This window comes from Mercenaria mercenaria, chromosome 8 (genome assembly GCF_021730395.1).
Source record: "Mercenaria mercenaria strain notata chromosome 8, MADL_Memer_1, whole genome shotgun sequence".
Taxonomy (NCBI): domain Eukaryota; kingdom Metazoa; phylum Mollusca; class Bivalvia; order Venerida; family Veneridae; genus Mercenaria; species Mercenaria mercenaria.
The window spans coordinates 79,431,813-79,453,700 of NC_069368.1; the positions used below are offsets into that span (position 1 = coordinate 79,431,813).

General features: G+C 32.7%; 1 protein-coding gene across 1 annotated transcript in view; it reads right to left on the reverse strand.

Annotated features, from left to right (window-relative positions):
• Nucleotides 1–2,417, reverse strand: part of LOC123566000 (zwei Ig domain protein zig-8-like) — a 109,322-nt gene extending 106,905 nt beyond the window's left edge. Inside the window, exon 1 of the mRNA XM_045359799.2 lies at nt 2,152–2,417. The gene's annotated coding sequence lies outside the window, so the exon portion shown is untranslated. The remainder of the gene's footprint in view (nt 1–2,151) is intronic.
• Between the last annotated feature and the right edge of the window lie 19,471 nt (nt 2,418–21,888).

A 21,888-nucleotide genomic window follows, 5' to 3' on the forward strand; every position in this document is an offset into this window, starting at 1 on the left:
TGTCAGTAGAATATCTTGCACGTTTTCGTAAAGTCGCCTAATGTATGAAGTTGTAAGTTGTGTATTATTTGAATCATACCGTTTTAATTAAAAAAAAAAATCATTGATCCTTGAATATTTTGAAAAATATGCAAGTTTTGAGGTTGTCAACATTAACAGATACTAAAGCAAACTGGCACAGGAATCCGATAGGATCAACTACGTTTCCAGAACACAATACCAGACAACAAACCACAAAGCAGCATACGCATGTATTTATAAAGGACAGCTATATGCACATAAAAGCATAGATATAGGAATTAATAATGCATCTAAGGTAGAAACTAGCATGTTACTCAATTTTAAGCACTGAACTATCAGTAATCGTTTTATTGATTAAGAGAAGATTCGTCCAATAAATGTCATGTTTTGATAAATACAGTCAGACCTGTAGTTAAAGATCAACCTTTGGAGGCTTTATTGGCAGCTGGTTAAAAGTACACTGCAGATGTTAAAATAGGAAACACTACCAGCAGTCTTTAGAGTTAGGTGATCTCTGATCAAAGGTGGTTTGACTGTATAAAGGAAGTTCATTTAATTGTACATTGTTGAATTTAGAGGACGGATAATTAGAACATGTATCTATATAATTATCTGGAACTAAGTTTATGAAATCACAGTGCCAAAATTATAAAGTTACAAGCTGTTGCATTTATGAACCAACAAGACTTATACCGAACGTGGAATGTGGACGGTGTCCTAAGCGTTTCCTGGGTTATTGAAGCAATATTATATCGTTTGCACCACTTAATAAAAATCACATCGAATATATTTCCCTGGTGACAAATTTTTATTAAAGCATAATTTTCAAACTGCATTTTAAATGATCTATTACAAAGATTAACAATCTGACTGGAATACACTACGCGTATCGTTCTAGGATATGATTTTAATCAGATTGAAAGATAAACACGTGTTTATATTTTCGCATACTTTAGAAAAATAAGAAAAACAGTTTTTGCTAGGTTATGAATGTTTGTCTGGAGGGTCTAGCCTTTTGTGTTATTGACTTCTGTGGGGATAAAGTCAAAACTTGAAGTAAATAAATATGAAATTCATTTATGATACCATATAAAACACTCAGTGAAAGGCTTGCTGGTCAATAGTTGAAATAATTGACTCTCTGTCTTCCTGACCTCGGGCAAATGTTTCCACTATTGACCGGCAAACAATTCAGTCAGTGTGTTTTACTAACTACTTGTCGTTAATCGCCTCAACATATATATTCTAAATATGACACGTCTATATTCAACGCATATTTGCAGGACTTATTTTCAACTTGAAAACAAAGTTGTTCTTTTTTTTCTGATATCGTGTTATGAAACGTTTCGGACATCGGGCATATAGTTTTAATAATTAATCAAATACAATAGTAGTGAGTCTGAGATAATCGAAAATGTATTTTAATGTCCTAAATACAGTGCCAATCGATTATGTTATTTTCTTTTATCGCTAAGCTAGTAATTCTGTTATTATTAATAATAACTTATTTCATGTTTTAATATTTCAGAATTTAGGTTAATTAGTATTGTTGATTTGGGTTAACCCAAATATTTCATATCATATAATGTTTGCACCTCAATTTTTTGACGAAATTTTCCAATACTTAAGTTATACGTCAGTATAATTTATTATCTGTTTTCGTTTCTATTTTACATGTTAGCAACGCCATAGGGAAAATATCAGTATCGACAACTCAATTTTTCGCAAATACTTGACCATTTTTATTTGACTTTCATACAACGACTTGATTGAACCCATTGTAATTGATACAACGTCTCCACACTAGAATATTAGATATTGTAAATCAAACGTACCTATCAGAATATAATCAATTCCTCTGCATTTCTATTTACATGTTATCACAATTTACTAGTACAGTAGATATTTACAACGCAATTTCGTTCACAGTAATAATTATTTTCAAATCATCTTGTCGAAGGAATGATATTTACAAAAGACAGGGCGGTAACGATTGAAGATATAGTTATCAAGTTTGTTGATTTATAAGTATATATCAATTATTGAAATCAGTATTGTGTTATCTTCCAGCGGGAATGTCCTGCTGTAAAATATATCAATTTGAATCAAACAGATAAAACGTGTATTTACCTTTTAAGGGAAATTCCAATTTCTTTTACCAACAAATATCGATAGACAATTTACCTAAATGAAATACGACTGCTTAAGAAAAACACAAATTAAACATTTTCTGTAAATTTTCACTCACAATATGTTCTACTCTGTAACAGTACTTTATTCCATTTAATAACAAAAAGCACAGGTCAGGACAGACGAAATAGTTCCATTATTGCACTGCTATCTTCTGCTAGATATACACAGCACACGATATCTGTGACGCCGCAGAACTGCTAAGGGAAAATGTAAAACATTTTACTGCTAACTCGTTCTCAACTCTGTAGATACATATCGGTCTTTCCAATAAAGCTACTGTAATCGCTGGAATAAATAAAACATTGTTTTGAAAGTCTTCTGTTGGTATTTTCTGAGCGGTGACAGTTTAAAGATGAAAGGGGGATCTTTGTGGTACATAAAATGTAATTTGCAGTTTTTAATATGGATTGTCTGCTTTGATTACCGCCTCAATTCACAACATATTTCCCAAATGGCAAACGAATTGATTAAATATATCTTTGTTCTGAGTGGTTTGGTATCATTTGTTTCTTCATCAAAACATACTTGATGATATATAATCATTTTCTGAGCAGCATGAAACCCAGATTTCAAACGTAAAAGATATAAAATTATTTTTGAACATTGCGATGCCCCTGAAGTCCTGTTTTCTTTGTATTGTTTTTATTTGTACTATATGGCATATTTCACACAACGAGACTTGTATCCGATTGTAGTGTATAGGGAAGCAACATCATCTTGGTGAAATTTATACGCATAATACGTATGTTAAGGAAATGTAAATCATAAAGAAACTTTATTTTGAATTATTAAAAGAACATATAATATCTTTTGAGTTTATATTTTACAACTAAGTGTATGCTAAGTGATTGATATTGTTTACATGACTGTTTACCAAAGATATGTTAGATCTAGGGTAAAAAACATATTAACAATTACCTCATATTTTCAGAGTAAAAAATAATATATAAACATTTGCCTGTATAAACAGCACAATGTTTTAGTTTTAAAATAGAAGCCATCAAAACACTTTTATAGCTAAGTACAGTATGTGTACCACTTGAAAACATATGATAATAAATTGTGAATATCTAGTCAAGTGAAATTCATTCGAGTAGGATTTTCTACTTTTAAAGTTAAGTTACAGTCAAACTATAAAATATTTAAGGGAGAGATGTGAACTAGAAATGTTTAATCACTAGGATACGAGTACTGTTGTGTTTTATTTGAAGTAAGAGGTTTAATCTTGAATTTGTTAGGCAATATGTCGTTTTCTTTTTTATGTCTATAACTGTTTCATAATGGAAACATTTCCAACAATAAAATTGTAAAAGCCAGATCTTGTTCAGGCGCTTTGATACTTTGTAAACTTTCTGTTAAGATAATGACATTCGTCAATGTTTTGGTAAAAAAAACAATTCTTCTTTAATAATTTGACTAACTGGAATGTCTTATTCACAGGCACTGATCGCGCAATCTCTTGAAAATATTGTGTCTTTACCGCTTTGTTTTACTAACATGGCACAGAACCAAACTGTTAGCTTGCACCTGTCTATAATTACCTAAAAAAGATAAACTAATGTACGAGACATTGATGTACAATATTTGTATACTCCTTGACGGCAAATTAATCAGAAACTGTAATATTACATATACATATATCTCTTTCATGCTAAATTTCATAATTTTGTTCTAATTATACTTGTTCAAAGTATCAATCGTCATCAAACTTGCAGTCTTGACTAAAAGTTCACATTAGCACTTTAAATGCCACCTGTACCCTTACTTACTATTCTCTAAGACTGTAAATTTTTCAGAATCTCTTCTGAGAATTTGTGTAAATCAGTTATTCTATCGAAGCAAATAATTGATCAGTCCGTATTTAAATTCATCTAAAGAATAGCATTTGTCAGACTGGTAGGCAGATTAAGTCATTATCACATAAGATTGGAAAAGTTTATTGTGATTGTTTCGTGTCTGTGGTTAGATTTAAAAGACCTTAGTTATTTACAATTGTCTTGCACAGTCTTATTGTTTTGCTGTAAATGTACCTTTTACTGCATTTATATTGAATGAATCTTGAATCTTCTGCCTTTCTTATTTCACAACTTGTTTGCATGCCATACCGTCATACCGACAAAATGTTACTTGTAAGCATTTTATATCTTTTCTTATATCTATTTGCTTCAAACGGAACAATTGCATAGCCGTGTTATGTATGTATGTTTTAAGCCGTATTCCACTTACTGGTCGCATTGCGAAAAATGGAAACTTATAGTTGCTGTAACATTATTCTATACCTATATCTGTCTTCCAATCATGTGACCATCCAAAACATGTCCGTATCAGTCAAATTATATCTAAGCACGTGAGTTTGTTTTGATAAATAGTTCCTCGTTCGTCTAGTTACAAGAATATCACTTTTTTTGCGGTGGATATCACTTGCTTTGGATCTCCTTGTGACCAGTTATCTACCAATGAGATAAGCGGAATTTTACGAGTCATAACAGAAATCAATATTCATTTACGGAAAATGGAAACCTACGTTTGAAAGTACGGATTTTTTCATAACGTCAACTATAAAATAGACAGATTTCGCATTGCTTGGTATTAACAGTACTTGATAAAGTTTTCTTGTATATCATGCCGTGCATAAATTTATCTGTTCAAAGAATATGAATTTAATTACAATGATAAAACTGATAAAATAAATACATAAGACAAAGGGCGCGTAAATACTCCACATACAGTTACTACTAGTCTTTAAGGAAAACAAGGCAGTTGAGTAGACAAATATAAACACGTTTATTATTTAATATCAGAGAACCGATTACTTACCAAGAAAATATCTGTTTACTGACAGATCATTGTATGAACGAGATATGTGTTCAATCGTATAGATTATAAATAATTAACGCGCTTGTGCTATTTATCTGTTCAACAATAATTTATACTCCCGTAATTCTTACCTGCACTAATGTAAAGATGATTGATCTAAACTATATGACAACGAGGAGTCTCATTAAACAAACTCACTAATGCAGTATAAGCTGTTTCAGTTTTAAGTTCATGGAGGTAGATAACAGCAAATGCTACACAGGATCCCTCAGTGGGCAAACCACAGAGATAGTAAGCGCCTCTAAATTACTTCAATTCCAATTTGCTAACAGTAGGATATAAACTGGATATAATCATATACTTTCATAAAAGTTAGCGCCAGGTATTTCATTACCCGTAGCCATTGAGGAGCTCGTTTGTGATTTGGCCAGGATATATATTATATGGCTCAGATTTACTTTCTAAGTATGAAATAAAAAACAAAATGCTAAATATAATCAGGGGAAAATAGCAGTGATAAACACTTTTACTAATGTTATGTTTTGCTAGATGACGACAGTAGGCAAGCTAAGGTAGAAAATAGTGTTTAATGGAATTATCTCTGTATTGATACCATTCCTAAACAAGAACGGTTACCTTGGTGAAAACATTTAAAATGATACAGTCTGAGAGATAACTCTAGTAACCAGTAACCTCAGCTAGGTTTGATAATAAGATAATTGGAACTGAGGCACTAGCCGTAAATACACGTGTATGTTTTGTCTTCATAAACATTTTTGCATTCTCAGGAATGTTAAAAATAACATTTTCTACATTTTTAAACCAAATCCATTGTATCAATCAATTGTATTCTGGTCTTAAAGTCCCTTAGCATTTTCTGATCTTCTTATTTTACTCTGAAAGTATACATTTTAATCTACATTATTACATAATGCAAATGAAACTAATATGCACAAAATGAAATGTATCATTGATAAGAACAATACTCCAGGAAAAAAGTTTTCAACAAAACAGGATAAAATGGTCAAATATATTACAATCAATAAACTGAAGATTACTTGAGTTCTGTATATGATCTTTTTACATGCGGGCATGGATGCATGCGTGGGTGCGTGATTAGTCAGTTTTGCAACAATTTTCGTCGACACAAATACTTCTTACATTCTATTGCATAATTATGTGATCCGTCGGTCAAAATAATGTCAGATATAAATATGAAATACTTAACATATAACTGCAGATGTATTATTGCAAGAAGACTTCTACCTTAGGTTTATCAAATCTTCATAACGTAAGCATATTGTGCCTAAAACTAAATTTATTAATCTAGATATTGGAATAAATAGCACTTAAAATGGCATCAACTACTTGACAGATGCCAAAAACTGCTTTATCAATATCGGCGTCATAATTGTTTATAGCCAGTATGCCTCTCAGGAAATGCAGACAGATGTGCATGTTGATAGTCGATTAGTTCTCGTATCAAGCTAATGTGTTGCCAATGCACTGTCAAGCTTCTGATTCACGTTAAACTGTCTCATTGCTTCCTGAATACACAATAACCGTCGTTATAGGTAGCATCGAGTAGATTATGTCATCATTTATTTTAGTTAAGGTAAGGCGGGGTGGCAGTTGCGTAATTGCCTTATTTAGAGAACTCCACCGCATCTCTGGACATAAACCCTTTTCATATTTGTAGAAGATGGTAAATGATATGCCATCTTCAACGATACAAAAAATTCTATAATATTAAAGGCTCATCTGACAGTCTCCTGTAAACAGAAATGTTTTTTTCTGACATTTTGCTAAATTGTTGATTTAGACGAATGAATAAGAATTAGCCCAAAACAAATACAGGTCATGGTGTTCGTTTTTAGTCCATACGATAATTTGAACAAGAGCAGAAATACTAAAATACGCAGAAACGCTCTTATTTGTTACATTTTAAATCATGTTTTACATATAAACAAATATTTTACAGAAATGCATGTACATGCTTTGTTCAAACATAAATTCAAAGATCTAGAATATTGCAATCGTTTAAAATGAATAAAAAGTAATGACAGGTCACGGTGCTCATTTCAAAGTAAGAGACTTTTGGTTAAACTTTAACTAAAACAGCCAGAACACGAATAGTTTAGATTTTCTGAGCCTCTTAACTTCACAAAAACTACTTTTTACCATGACTTCTTGGTGTACATCATCTTAAGTTCAATTGTGTCATAAAGCATTTTGTCTGAAAACAAATGACATTTTTCGAAAAAAAAAAACATGGCCGAGAAACAAGAATGATGTAAATAATTTATGAAAAATGCTCTCTAAAAATGCTTGATAAAATAATACAGAAAGTCCATATCACGGTCATAACTCAAAAAATAGAAAAACAAATAAATAAATAAAAAACAATCATAATATATTAAAGTCCTGAAAATATGCTAATGTCGTCATCATGATGATGATATATTCCATGTTCATATACTGAAGGAGGATTTGAGTATAAAATGTTCAGATATAGTTGTAATCCTGTATTTTAACATCCAAAAAACTCCAGAAGAAAATTTTATAGGATATGAAAATCCCGGCTTTAATACGCACATTTCCGTTTCATATTGCTTGCGCATGCCAAGTTTCATTTCAGACGGATAGACTTGAGTACACAATGTCCCGGTGTTGCTGTAACATTTCAAAGCCAAAAATAGGACCATAACTCCATAAAAAAGTAACTGGATATGTATATTTCGAAAATATGTGCATGTAGACGTCATGTTAATTGCGTTTACTAAGTTCCATTTCGACTGGATGAAATCTTTAGAAGTTGAAAACACACTGTTTTGATATATTTGAACCATTTCAAAGTATAAAGGGAACATGAAAGTCTATGTCGACAATGAATACTAAGATTCATTTCATTATACGTATTCACTTTATCATATAAGCAAACAAGACATGTCCATGTACATGGCAGACAATTATGTGCATGACCATTATCTGTATATATTGTTTAGATTTTTCCTTTTCACTCACTGTGGTTGCGTGAGAGTTTATGGTATTAACTTGTATTTAATTTCAATTGTTAACATACTGAAATCAAACATGTTTTTCTGATAAACGAGATACCACGTACAGTATTTGATATCACGCCATGCATGATCCATATTCAGTTAATCAATAAATATGTCCACTTAATTCAGGATTAAATACATCTAGGATTTTGATGTTATTCTGCCTCGGTTCCGGCTGATTGTAAAACTCCGCGGTGGATTAACAACACATCGTAAGCTTAAGGAAATTTTGTTTTTGATCTTGGTTGTTATCCATTGATTATTGTTTCATTTCATGTTTAATACATGTTTCATAATTTTAATCATTCAATATCAGTATCCTGCTGGAAATCAAACACATGAAACTAACAATGATTCTTGAACTGTTCAGGTAGAGTACTCATTTAAAAATGAAAGAATTTTCCATGAAATATTTAATATGCTGTAGGTACTAGTATTCCGATAACGACTTAAAGAGTTCATAGAAATATTTAACATTATATTGAGTGTGGGAATGATATATTGTTTATTTTAGAAGGCATTATCAGATTCCTACTTTATAACTCCTTCGGTAGATGATAAAGCAGTACTTATCCAACAGAAGTGAACTATAGTGTAGTTCCATGTATTTCTCTAACTTTACTCCTACTAAATACACTAAAGGTACACTCATTTGGTCAATTCATTATATACTAATTGTGCTCTTAACATAAATAATATTCTAAACACAAAAGGTCCGGTAGATGGGGATGCAGTTTTACAAAAATGCGTTGTATGCCCTAGCCACTGGTTTAAAATAATCAGTGTATCAAAAACAAGACACAGAATCTTTATTATGGCTCTAAATTATATAAATGAAATTTTACAGGTCTTTGGATTCGATTTGGTAAAAACCTACGTGTCATCCTTTATCAGATCTAGATGTATTCATATATAAATTACGCTGTAGCGATTGTTAGAACGGATGTGAATGTGACTGTTAACTTTTCGGATATAATTAAACATTGAGCAATTAATGTTTCTTTAAATTGATAGCATTGATAAGCAACATCAGTTCTATATAGTTCCAGAAAGTGTTATCGTTTTATTCCCTCTATTTAGAGTAATTTCTCACATTGGTCTGCCAGCCTTTAGGCCATAAGTGACTGCTTTTGCATACGAATAAAACTACTGTTACCAAATTTCAATACTACTCAAGATGAAATAGACTTTTTAGCATGCTTGACGTCGTGGGGGTGAACTTAAGCCATTACATAATTGTGGTTTACACAAGTGCTTCGAAGTAGACGTCGTTTTAAATATAGAAGACCTAAGTCGTATTAAACTGATCTATTATAGTTAAACAAAAAAGAAATGCTGATATTTCAGTATAAAAAGTTAAATTGAGTGAAAAGAATATATAATTTGTGCCTTTAAACATTGAATTTATTCTATTTTGTTCAACACGTTCAATAAATTCCACATGAAAAGGCACTCATGTAATATCCTCTAGGTTTCAGTTCAACACTTAAATTTCTCAACTGGATAAAAATAATGACAAATGATTAATAATAAATATCACAGAAGATACACATGGTCAATTTCAAATGAAACTCCCGAAGCCCTACACACATTATTAACAAAAATCAATTTAAAATTGTATGACATCGTGAGCTTTCGTTCAACAAACCGACAAAAAGACGTTCCAAGCGCTCAATGCTTATACTGATATTTGAATTAGATCACACGAAGCTTTGTTTAGAAGCCCGCATCGACTAATATTTAGATATTCTGATAATAATGTTTTGAAGTCTGTTCAATACAAGAAGGCCATAAATTTCGACTATTTTTTCAATAAAGTCTTGCTTGTGAAAAACAGTATTTTTGAGAAAACTGAAAAAAAAGAAGATTTGTTTATTTTGTTTTGAAGACTTCTCACAGGAACAGCAACTAGCCATATTGCAACCGAACAGCTAAAGCTCCTAAATACCGATTGTCATGTATTGTCAAGCTAAATCTATTTAAGAAATTGAACATTCATCATTTTAGAACCATTTATAATGAAAAAGCGTATTTACTATTTACGACCTAATTACTATAATTTGTTTTTGTATCCAGCTGTACATAACATGCAATTCTATAAGGCCAAAGGGGCAATCAATCTTTTTCGGTAGTAAATAATTCTGAAACGGACCAACAAACGATCGTAAGTAACCCATATTAACCTTTAAATATAATTAACGAAATGTTATTTTTGCTCACATTCCAGTGTCAGACTTTGTTACGAGATACACAAAAATACAATGGCCTTTGAATGCAGTTTCCAAAAAATGCATAGGGATAAATATGTCGCTAGAAATATTTACGACCTTTCATGTCTTGGACGTCACTTTGTCGGTCGTGAAAGCTTTGTCGCCCGGGACAAAGCGAAAAGACGAGATTTTTGGTATTGGCGTGTTGTCGCCTTTTCGCGTTGGCGCGGACGCCAGAGCGAAAAGGCGAGATTGAGAACACGATAAGCGAAAAATCACTACCCGAAAAGGCGAAATAGCGAGATTTTTAACGCGCCGTCGGCGGCGCGTTAAAAATCTCCATTTTCGCCTTGTCACTTTGTCGCCCGGGACAAAGCGAAAAGGCGACAACCCGTCAATACCAGAAATCTCGCCTTTTTGCTTTGTTGCCTTAAAATATATCTCATAACAATGGTGTGCGCATGTGCTACAGGAAGGCGAAAAAGCGAGATTTTTCTTTTGGCGGGTTGTCGCCTTTTCGCTTTGTCCCAGGCGACAAAGTGACAAGGCGAAAAGACGAGATTTTTAAAAATCTCGCTATTTCGCTTCGTCGCCTTCCCGTAGCGCATGCGCTGTATAAAAAATACTTTCTGTCACATCTCATAACACTATTAGTCTACTTTAAGTATCCCACCTTAAGTTAACGAAACAGTGCCATATAATTGTCGTAATAATGACAACCTTGTGACTTCAGCACGCCGTACAGAAATAGTCTCAAAATCTGTATACCATCATCAGTTATGGAATGAATTAGAACCTTCAGTTTGAGAATCACACTCCTTAAACATAGTTATTATATTTGCAAGCTTTTATTCAACAATCAAATCGGTTGAAGTAGTACAATAAATTCAATAACCTTATATATCTTTCTTTTTATTTCTATTTGTTACCTTTTATATACATTGTGTTATGAATGAAATTGTCTACATAATTTTATGTTCTTATTTGCTTGAACAAAGTATGACTTTATATAAGTTTATATAAGTTTTATAGAAGTTCTTATAAGTATCAATTCATATCAGGTATGGGTTTCTTTTGGAACTGTCGGGATGAAGAGGCAGCTTCAAGAAACAAAAAAGTAGACCCATTACAGAAATGTATTCTTTGATATGCTTTCTTTCTTTTGTGTTATTGTAATTGTTTTGTTTGTTTGTTGTTGTTTTTTTCTCTCAAGTAACTTGCTCACATTACATCTGTTTAGTAGAGTATAACATTCTTTCTATGGTAAGGACTGTATGCTGATGCTGAAATAGTTCGTTGTCCGACCCTTTTAAAAATCTCGCAATTTCGCCTTGAAGTTTTTCGCTTGTCGAGTTCTAAATCTCGCCTTTCCGCTCTGGACCGCGACAAAGCGAAAAGACGACAACGCGCCAAAACCAGAAATCTCGCCTTTCCGTCCTGGCGCCCGCGACAAAGCGAAAAGGCGACAACGCGCCAATACCAAAAATATCGCCTTTTCACTTTGTCGCGGGCGACAAAGCGAAAAGGCGAAGCTGGCAGAAATCAGGCACTATAGATATCACTGTTCAACCATTACAATTACATGCACCACTTACCATGCGTAAGTCGACACTGATTTACAGCCTGAATCAATGTTGAGATGGCAAGTTATATCGGAAGTTCAATCTGCAAATACATTTTGTATTTATGTGACATTTTGCTAACCGTGCATTAGTCTTTGAACGCAACACATCTGTTATCAGTAGAATTTCAAGTTCATTTATCACCTTGATCTTCTGAACGTCGTTCCTTAACGAACAGGTTACATTGTACAGTGATCGATAGCTGAGGGATCATGTACGCAACCGACTGTCAACTAAATCAAATTATCGAGTTTTCACCATACTAAAATAATTTGAAATTGTTCATTGCTTTTAGTTATTTTCGAATTGACAACGAACGTTAACTTGTCACAGCTTGTACATGATGGGTATTTTCTATGCCTGAAGAAACCTGATTTCAAATTGCTTAATTTAAATTGTTTATGAAACTAGTTCGTCATATCACGGGTATTAAGTAAACCATGGGTATGGTTTTTACTACATTTTGCCGATGATTAATACCAGTTTTCGTCAAAAGTCAACAATATTGTGACAGGAAAAAAAGTAAGTGGATACCTCATGTATCGGCTAGTTGCATTCCGTTGAGCTGTTTTAGAAAATCGTATGCATTTACATATAATGCTATTATAACATGACTCCTTAAATAAATCGCCGGTCTATTGTTTGTGATATTGGCCGCTCAATAGTTAAGGTATTAGGCCCCTAATAGTAATGTTTAAGAAATGACATTTGCTTGGTATTCCAAGAGTCAAATTTTAAAGTGGAGGTCTTTATCCGAAACGTTTGCAGAGAATTCATTATACAATTATTTTTTATGAAAGAATCATCAAACTATTGGTAAACAATTATAAAACTTAAACTAAAACTGTCAATATAATTTTTTCTAGGGTGCCTCAAGTAACTGATTTAACGAGACAGAATTCTAACTCCAACATTGAAAAAATAAGGTCGAATCCGGCGGGTCTGTTTTGAATTTTGCTCACTTCATTCAAAAATAACCTTGGGGCAGAAGTAAAACCTACCTATATTTCTTCCACAATATGTAGTCTAAAGAATGAAGGCAAAATAAAGAACTTTTACCGTATGTAACTCAGTATTTTAAAGATGTCTAACTCTACCTTTTCTGTTTAAGAGGTTAATTCACTTTTAACAGCAAGAAGTCGCTTATCAAATGAATTTTTACCACCTTTGTACAATAAATCAATAACAAGTCTTGAAAGAAATAGAAACTTACTAGAAAAAAGGAAAATAAGGGGAAAAAAATTGGTCCCAGTCGGGCTTGAACCTACGCACCCCCCCTCTCCCCCCATGAAAATCGCAGTCAAAGTAGGTTTATGGTAGGAATTGAATACTCTTCAAAAAGGAGGTACTCTATTATGGGCCTAATACCTTAAACACAGGATTTCTATGTTTAGAAATCAAAACTAGAGTAATAAACATTGATATGATATTGTCTGCAATCCAGTTTGATCAACATCTGATCTGTACATTACTCGTATCTGAGCTTTTGCGAGTTTTGGCAAGAAAATGATTTATCTTATCAATGTTCATTGCATAACGTAAAACGTGTTAATTCTAAGAATTTATCCGAACATCGTATTACATACAAGGCATCTTTTGAAAATCATTGAACTTTCCCCGCTACCAAGGAAATAAATCACACTTCATATGATACAGGTATTTGATTTTTAGAAAGATTCAAATGCACTGATGAATTCCATCAACATCAAGCGAGTAAAAGTTTATATAAATAAAACTGTCTCAACATACATAGATATCTAATACATGTACTATCACAACTGTGTTGTTGTACTTCTGTTTCAGCAAACTGCAAACACCATATGTAATACTTTCTGAAACTACTTGAACCCAAGGAAAATGTATTATTTCCTTCTAAATATTTGCGCCAGTAAATGTAATTGTAGCCAACATTACGTCTAGACATCGATCAATGCTTCATTAAACTCAAGCCAAAATAAACACATTGAACATTATTTGCTCAGAATATTTATATTTTAATATCTTTCAAAAAGGTACACTCATATAAAATCTAGCCTTCCCTTACAAAGAAAATCTGAACGACAACTTACTTTGTCCTTAAATCTTAATGATAAAAGCCGTTTCCAGTGTAAAGTCTGAGATTAGCCTGGGGAATTATGACAGACAGCGTGGTTTCAAGAAAGATATTACATTTAATAGTCCTCCAAAACTCATTTTTGTTAAAGCTTCTGAAACGTGTCAGCTCTTGTCTGTTAACTGCAATATGTGATGCATTAACGTACTGTCAATTCACATATAAAACTATTTGCTTGCTTTCACTTTACAGTATTTCAGTTATGTAACGGCGGGCAATTAACCTAACCAGTGTACCTGCATCTTGTATCAATCGGTACTCAACAAGTTTTACGCAAGTAACTTCCAACTTTCCAGCATAGATACATAAATCAAAAGCGGATGACGAAGGATTTCAGACACAATGTCTTTTATCAATCGTCAAGAGGACAAACGCCTCGCCAGTGACTCGACCTCACGACCCCACGATCCGTATATAAGGAAAATACAGAAATAAAATAGACTGGCGCGTTTCCATAGAAACAATTACAGGTACAAAGACTTTAAGGGGTTCCAATTGCCATGTACATTGAAAATTTCAAAATAGTTTGTTATAGTTTAGTTACAAGAGTTTTAACATACCACACTCGTTTACAGTGGTGTTATTTTTAGTAAGTGCGGAGGTTCCAGGCATGAAGAATTCCATTTATTACAAAAGATGTAAACCAACGAAGAGGTTTGTTTTTAAATGACGTTGTAGAGATATTTATTACTACATTACCTTACTGTTATGTCCTCATTAATTATATACGAAATAAATGGCATACCTTGACAGTTTCCCAGTTCGTCCACTTAGCTTAATAAGGACAGCGCAGATCTACGGATCGCGGGGTCGCGAGTTCGATGTTCTCCGTGACGATTTGATAAAAGACACCTGTGTCTGACATCATTCGGCCACCACCTCTAATTCATGTGGGGAAGTTGGCAGTTACATGCGGAGAACAGGTTTGTACTGGTACAGAATCCATAAACACTGGTTAGGTTTACTGCCCGCCATTACATAACTAAAATACGATTGAAAAACGGCGTTAAACATAAAACAAGCAAACAAACTGGATCTTAAATGGAGTTATTGATTACGGCATGTTATATACCAGTATTAAGACCTCCTCCCACGCAAATGGTCCTGTGTATTTATTTCAAAATGATCTAGAAGTATATGCTACTGTCCTGATGTTTAGTACTTTTGATTAGAAATGTTACTGATTTTTGTCATGTTTCTACAGACTTTACTGTATGCTTTATGTGTGAGTTAGATACACTTACATTCCTCCTAATGATATATATTTTTCATTTACTTCCATCGCTAGCATTGATACCTTTATACCGTGTTACTGCTGTTGTTATATGATTTAGTTTAAAATGAAAACTGAATTCAGTAAGACACATTAAGCTGACAACACAACTGTTAAAATGTTGGACAAAGTGGCTTTAGTAATCATTTGAAATGTGCTTTGCTTGAATAACTCTATAACATTCAAGCGCTGCTCCGAGAGGCCACTTCAGAACAACTGTCAAATACAGCTTGTTTAGATACTTTAATCTTTGCCCTATGTTTTGTTATAAGGATTTTAGCTGTACTTAATTTTACATATACAGTTATTACAAAGTCACAAAAATACAATGTGCTGTAAGCATAGTGTTCATAAATGACAAGCTCTAAATGTATTTTAACAGAACTCTCTATATCCTTCTTAATCATCTATTACAACAACACATACATAAGTTCATGCGATGGCGTACAAGGTCATCCCGTACTTGGTGATGTTATTATCTCTGAGGTGTTTGGATTAGTCCTGTCAATGTTCATTGTCAGAGAAATTGTTGTGAGTGAAATTTCACTCATTGAAACAATGTCTTCTTTTCTTTCTCTTGGTTATGTTCTATGCTTCCAAAGGTGCTTCGTTTTGAATTTTCATGCTTGAAACAGATGGACGCAAATCGAAATTCCTTTAGCTGTTTACACTAACTGTTACGTTCAGCTTAATTATTTGAAAGTTATAGGGCTGATGATCATTTACAATTAACCATTAGCTGACAGATTATTATGTGAGCAAATGAAAAGAGGGAGTAATTTAAAACATTATTGCGCTGCAGAGATGGCGCTAAGAGCCCGGTTGGAGACAATACACTTTTAATTTCCGTGAGTTGAACTCATCCTTATATAAATCTCCGGTTCAACGTGTGTGCCGTTGACCATTCTATTGTTCAAAACTTAATTTTGCTGGGCTTAAGTCAAAACGTGAAGAAAAGGACTTGACAATTTATTTCTGTTGTCATTCAATGAACACTTATAGAATGGATTCCCGGATTTCGTGTTTCGATAAAGTTAGTGTTATGACTGGTAGTTAGATGGTATTACGTAAAACCTTTAAAAGAATAAATATAATTTTTAGATTTTTAGATATTACAATTTAATTAACTGGTTTACTATCATGTAGTCCTAATAAAATTTCTTCGTTTACATATTATTGTACTGAGAAAAAATACCGCATCTGGAACGATCTAAAGTGATATTGAATGCTATAAGAGTCGTTGTTGGCCTGTTGTGTAATTCCCAGAACTACAAATTATATTGGTTGATTGTATTGATGGCTTGGTTGTTTTTATAAAGAATTTTGTAAGGATTGCGGTTTATCAGTAAAGCTCGACTGCAATGATTTTCTGTGTTGAAATGATTCTAACAGCGTGTTCTGATGAATGCGCATTTTCTTCAAGTCGACAGTGATTAGGGTTCATTGCCATTTGGATAACAGTAGGAGGAGTGCACACGTCTTGCTCTCCCAAGGCACAATAGCTTAATGTTACAACATGTCACACAATTACAGCTTGTGATTTTGATAAAACAATAATATTCTTCAATCGTATGAAAACTGTGGCCAAAAACTGTCGTGACATCAGTTAATGCTTTGTGTGCAGTTAGTTGTAAGGGTTCCTCAACAATGTGCCACCTCTAGTTCTCTTAGACATAACATTAGACATAGTTTATCTATAATCTAAAGACTGAGATTCTTGTTCCACATGTCTGAAATTGTTTGTAAATTATTGCAAATAGCAGCATTTGTTTAATATGATACTTATAATATAATGAGTGTTACCTGCTTTATCCAAGTACAATACTTAAAAACCATACATAAAAACCACAAAATGCCCTATCAATGCAAATAAATACAAAAACAGTGTAACACACTATACTGAGAGTTGTTTAGAGAGGTAAGCACGTGCGAATTATTTGCAAACATTTTATAATATTGTTATAAATGAATTACTTGTAATAATCTAAACAAAAGCAAATTGTGATGTATTGCGTCAAAATTATAAGCAACTAGACACCTGTAACTGATTTACATTAATTTTATCTCTTAAAATGACATTTTATGGAATCTCTGTAAGAATCCATAACAGTTTAATCCGTTATTCACGTGTGTGCATGTTCCGCTATAATTCACTTCTGATTAAAGAGTTAGAGACCGCATTTGAAATATTAGTGTAACGAAATTGCCGTGTAGTCAACACTATCCTAGCCAATGAATGTCCAAACCGACCATAATGAAGAAAGTATCCGCTAATTACAGACACTTCTGATTAGTATAAAACATTTGTCTACGTTGGTCACAGTGTAGAAACAGTGAACAACCAAAACGGAAAAAGCGATGTGATTATACGACAAACACAGTATCTGGGTTTACACACCGCTGTTATTTTCATTTATTTTTACCGTTCAAGGGAGTTCATGAGTCTTTATCTGTAAGTAATAAATAGTTTATATATTGAAGAGATAATTTGTCTTAGATTTCATCAGTAAGTGTGTTAAGTACCGTCGTTATGTTACCGTAATCAAAAACAATCACCAATTTCTGTTGTAACTTCAGAAAGTGTCACACTAATAATCAGAGTTTTCCCTCCCAGTTGATAATGGACGTGTATAAGATTCGTATTAAAGAAGTCCTGCATTGTCACTAAATTGTTCTTAAACTCATGCGTTACAAGGCATTCATCATTTGCGTAGAAATATACCGATATCTGTAGTCAAGGTTTCATTTTCATATTGAACGATTTATTGAAAACTGCCCATAATGATGTGAACGATTTGTTGCGATTTTATTGAAAAATTATAGCGATGAATTAGGAGTGATTATAGTAATTCTTTTTTATTTAACTGTTGAAAGGGGAGAAATTTTGTGGACATTGCCAGTGGTATTGGACCTGAAAGAAACTTAAAACATTTACATGCAGTTTTATCAAATACAAAAATACACATACAATAATTAAGCTGTACGATATTAGTTTGTAATTTGTTTCGTTTAAGTGCCAATTATTCATGATTATGTTGGAAACAGTTTGGATATAGTTATGATTTACTAAATATGTAAGAACAAAATCGCAATTAGATTCTTCGGCCGGCTAATTCACATTTCTGGCATCTGTTTGCTTTGGGTGAGGGCTTAGTAGATTTCTTTCAGCTCTTCCTGGGTTACTCTTTTTAACAAATCTTTCGGGTTGAGGGCTCAGTGGCTTTCTTTCTCTTCCTGGGTTAATCTTATTTATCAAATGACGAAAACACGCCCTGTAAACACTGGCTCCGCCTCATTTTCGTGTAATATAGCCTTCAATATGATTATCAAAATGGTATTACAATATATACATCATGCTTAGCATATTCAAAAATTTAAGTCATTTTAAAACACTTTCTCATCTTTTTTCTTTTTCTCAGGTAATAATTAAGCAGCTTAATTTTTTCGAGTGCCATTAATTTGGACTACTTAACTTACTTTAGTCTTAAATTTTTAGTTTAAACATATTTTATTCTCAGTAATACATGTACGGATTAAATACATACATCATAGTTTAAACAATATAAGTAGGAAATACATAGTCATAGAATTCTTCTCCTTTTTTTTTTGAGTGTCATTAATTTGGAGCGTAACTTGCCTAAGCCTCTGTATTCGTTAGCTGAGCACCAGTGTTATTTTGTACTTTTTTCAAGGGCGATTCTAATTTACAAGTGGATTTTGTTATTTTTACAGTTTTTTTTTTCTTTAATTGGTTTTATCATTCTATTGCTATTGTTAACTTCTTTTGGGATTACATGGAAATCTTTTGTGAATAAAACTGTCGCTCTTATTTTTAGTGTTGTCGTGTGTTTGGATTTTTATTTCTATTTTTTCGTCAGTTTTGAATCAAGTTGTGTTTAATTATGTTTTCAAAGTCTGGTGTCGTTTCTTGTATTGCTTCATTGTATCTAAAACAGACCAAAATCAGAATTTAATCGTAATTGGTAATAATCTGCCGTTCAATATGGACAGAATCGTACCAAAATATTTGCAATAAGTAGTACAATCTTCTGTGTAAAATCAAAATAAGTCGTTCACTATCATTTCAATAGGGCGTACAATACAATTCAATACAAAGCACCGCGGATTGCTGTTTTAAACGAAATCAGAGATGAATTAAGGCAGAAATCGTGATCAATGAAAAAGAAAATAAAGCAAATTCTTATAATGCGACATGCATTCAGAAAATTTGTCTTATTTTTGATATAACTCGTTCATTTTTGGTATGCATCATCTAAACATTCACCATTTAATTAACTGATTTCACCTTACCTACCGCTCATGTAAGTCATTCTGGACTTATATCGACTGTGGAACACTTCAAACATGCCTTTCGAAAAACATCTCAAGGAATAAACATACCTTTATTTGGTAATTATCCAAATATCAGTCGAAAAAGTTAGACCAAGTTTATCACATTTCAATAAATGGTTGAAATCACATCGCTATTTCCGTTTTGGTTGTTCAATCGTTTCTACACTGTGTAGGTGGTGCTATTACGCTTCAGTTTACGCCGATTATTAACTCTGCAGAGCAATAACTAAACTCGTATATTTAAATCAAGGTTATTCGAGGAGTATTGTTTCATTTGATGTTTAATTACAGTTTTCATGAATTTCTATTTGAAGTCAACTAATAACCAAAATATTATGCGGAAAATCAAAAACGTTTTTACAACTGCATTATTTGTTTGTTTGTTTCTAGTTAAACGTCGTTTTTCAACAGTATTTTAGTTATGTAACGGCAGACAGTTAAACTAACCAGTGTTCCTGGATTCTGTACCAGGTAGGTGTCTGTTTTGAATATTCTGAACAGAAATATTTACACAGCTGTCGAATTTGCAACTGTATAAACACCTTAAATATACGTGTACAGTTATTGGTCCGAGAGGTAATAAATATTAAAAAAGACGTAAACACAGATCATTCGTTGAAACTCACGTACATTTGCAAAAAGTGTAAATATTTTCTGACTTAAAAGTATAAGTCCTGTTCATTTTTATATCTGAAAGTCCGGACAAAACAATGCAAACCAATAAGAATGCGAATGCATAATTTTTTTGTTATCAAATGATCACTGTTACCGTCAGTACATCAGTGATAAGTTTATTTAAAGTCATACAAGTGCAAATTACGACAACATTTGTTTTATTTCTACTACTTTGTGTCAACATTAATCTCTATTTCAACATACAAAAACGGGCAAAAGTCATTAAAAGCATTAACAGAGTTTTCAACAATTTCAAGTGCATGCATCATTTACCATGCAGAAACTGACACTGATTTATCACGATCACCGTCCATACAACCCTGATCTGACATGTTTCACCGGAAGTGTAATCCATAAATTCTATTCCGATTCTAGTGGCATTTTTGTAACCGTTTAATAGTCTTTGAATGAACTGCTTTTTTATCTGTAAAATGTCGCGCGCTTGATTCCACGTTCATATATCGCTCGAGTATCCGGACAACATGTTAAACAGTAGTTTATATTGTAGTTCATTATTTATTATCAGATATATTGTTCTTGGTTCTTTGCAAAGTGCGTTCACCGAAATACATGCATGCATTTGTTACAGATTTTACCAAAAAATATTTTAAGACACTCGATATGCTTGTTAGAGAAATTTTCCACTGTAAATGTGTAAAATTATTCCGTTATATTCTAACTTATTAAGTGAAACATCGATATGTTTTTACTGCTATGAATTGTATATCTTGTCGATAATTAATTTTAGTCTATAGTAGATCAGGACAAGAAAGCGTGTCTAATCGCCGTTAGAAAATGGTATGGACATAAAAGGTTTAAGGTAGATTTCCCGGAAGAACAGGGCACGCCGAAAACTTAATTATTATTGCAGTTTTCTCAGCATACCAATAAATATGGATGTATACCAATAAATAAGGATGTCAGTACAATTTTGACAAGACATATGACGTATGCACATATACCCAATTGAATTTTTTTACGTTTTTTCGCCACAGGCTAATGTTTGACTTTCTATAATTAATTGATAAAATTAAAAGTTTCAACTTGATAAGACTGTCTTCGACAAGATATCTTTTAAATTTTTTTAAACTTTATTCGTCAATAAGTTATAGTTACACACTGTTTGACAACACAAATGTTCTTTTCAAAAACCGGATTCAGTAGTCAATCATACGAGTATATATAATGTTTGTAATTAAGCTCAGGAATTATGATGGCAGATAGCATGGTTTAAAGAATGACCAGACATCTGATATTTTCCAAGGTCAAGATTTTAACGCTTTTGAAACATGTAAGTTTTTAAGACAAGAGCATATATCCTAAACATTGATTTTTCGTGTAATCATTGTTTAGACTTCGGATGTGAAAATAATTGTACCACTCAGACGCTGAAATATGCATCTGAAGGGCAAACAATTTTATTCAAGAGAAAACCTGTGATTGAAGTATATATTTCGATTCTCACACGATATGAACAATTATTTTGTTCATTATTAAGGACTTTCTGTATTGTGCGTTTTTTTTTCTTTTCCATTCCGCCTCCATGACG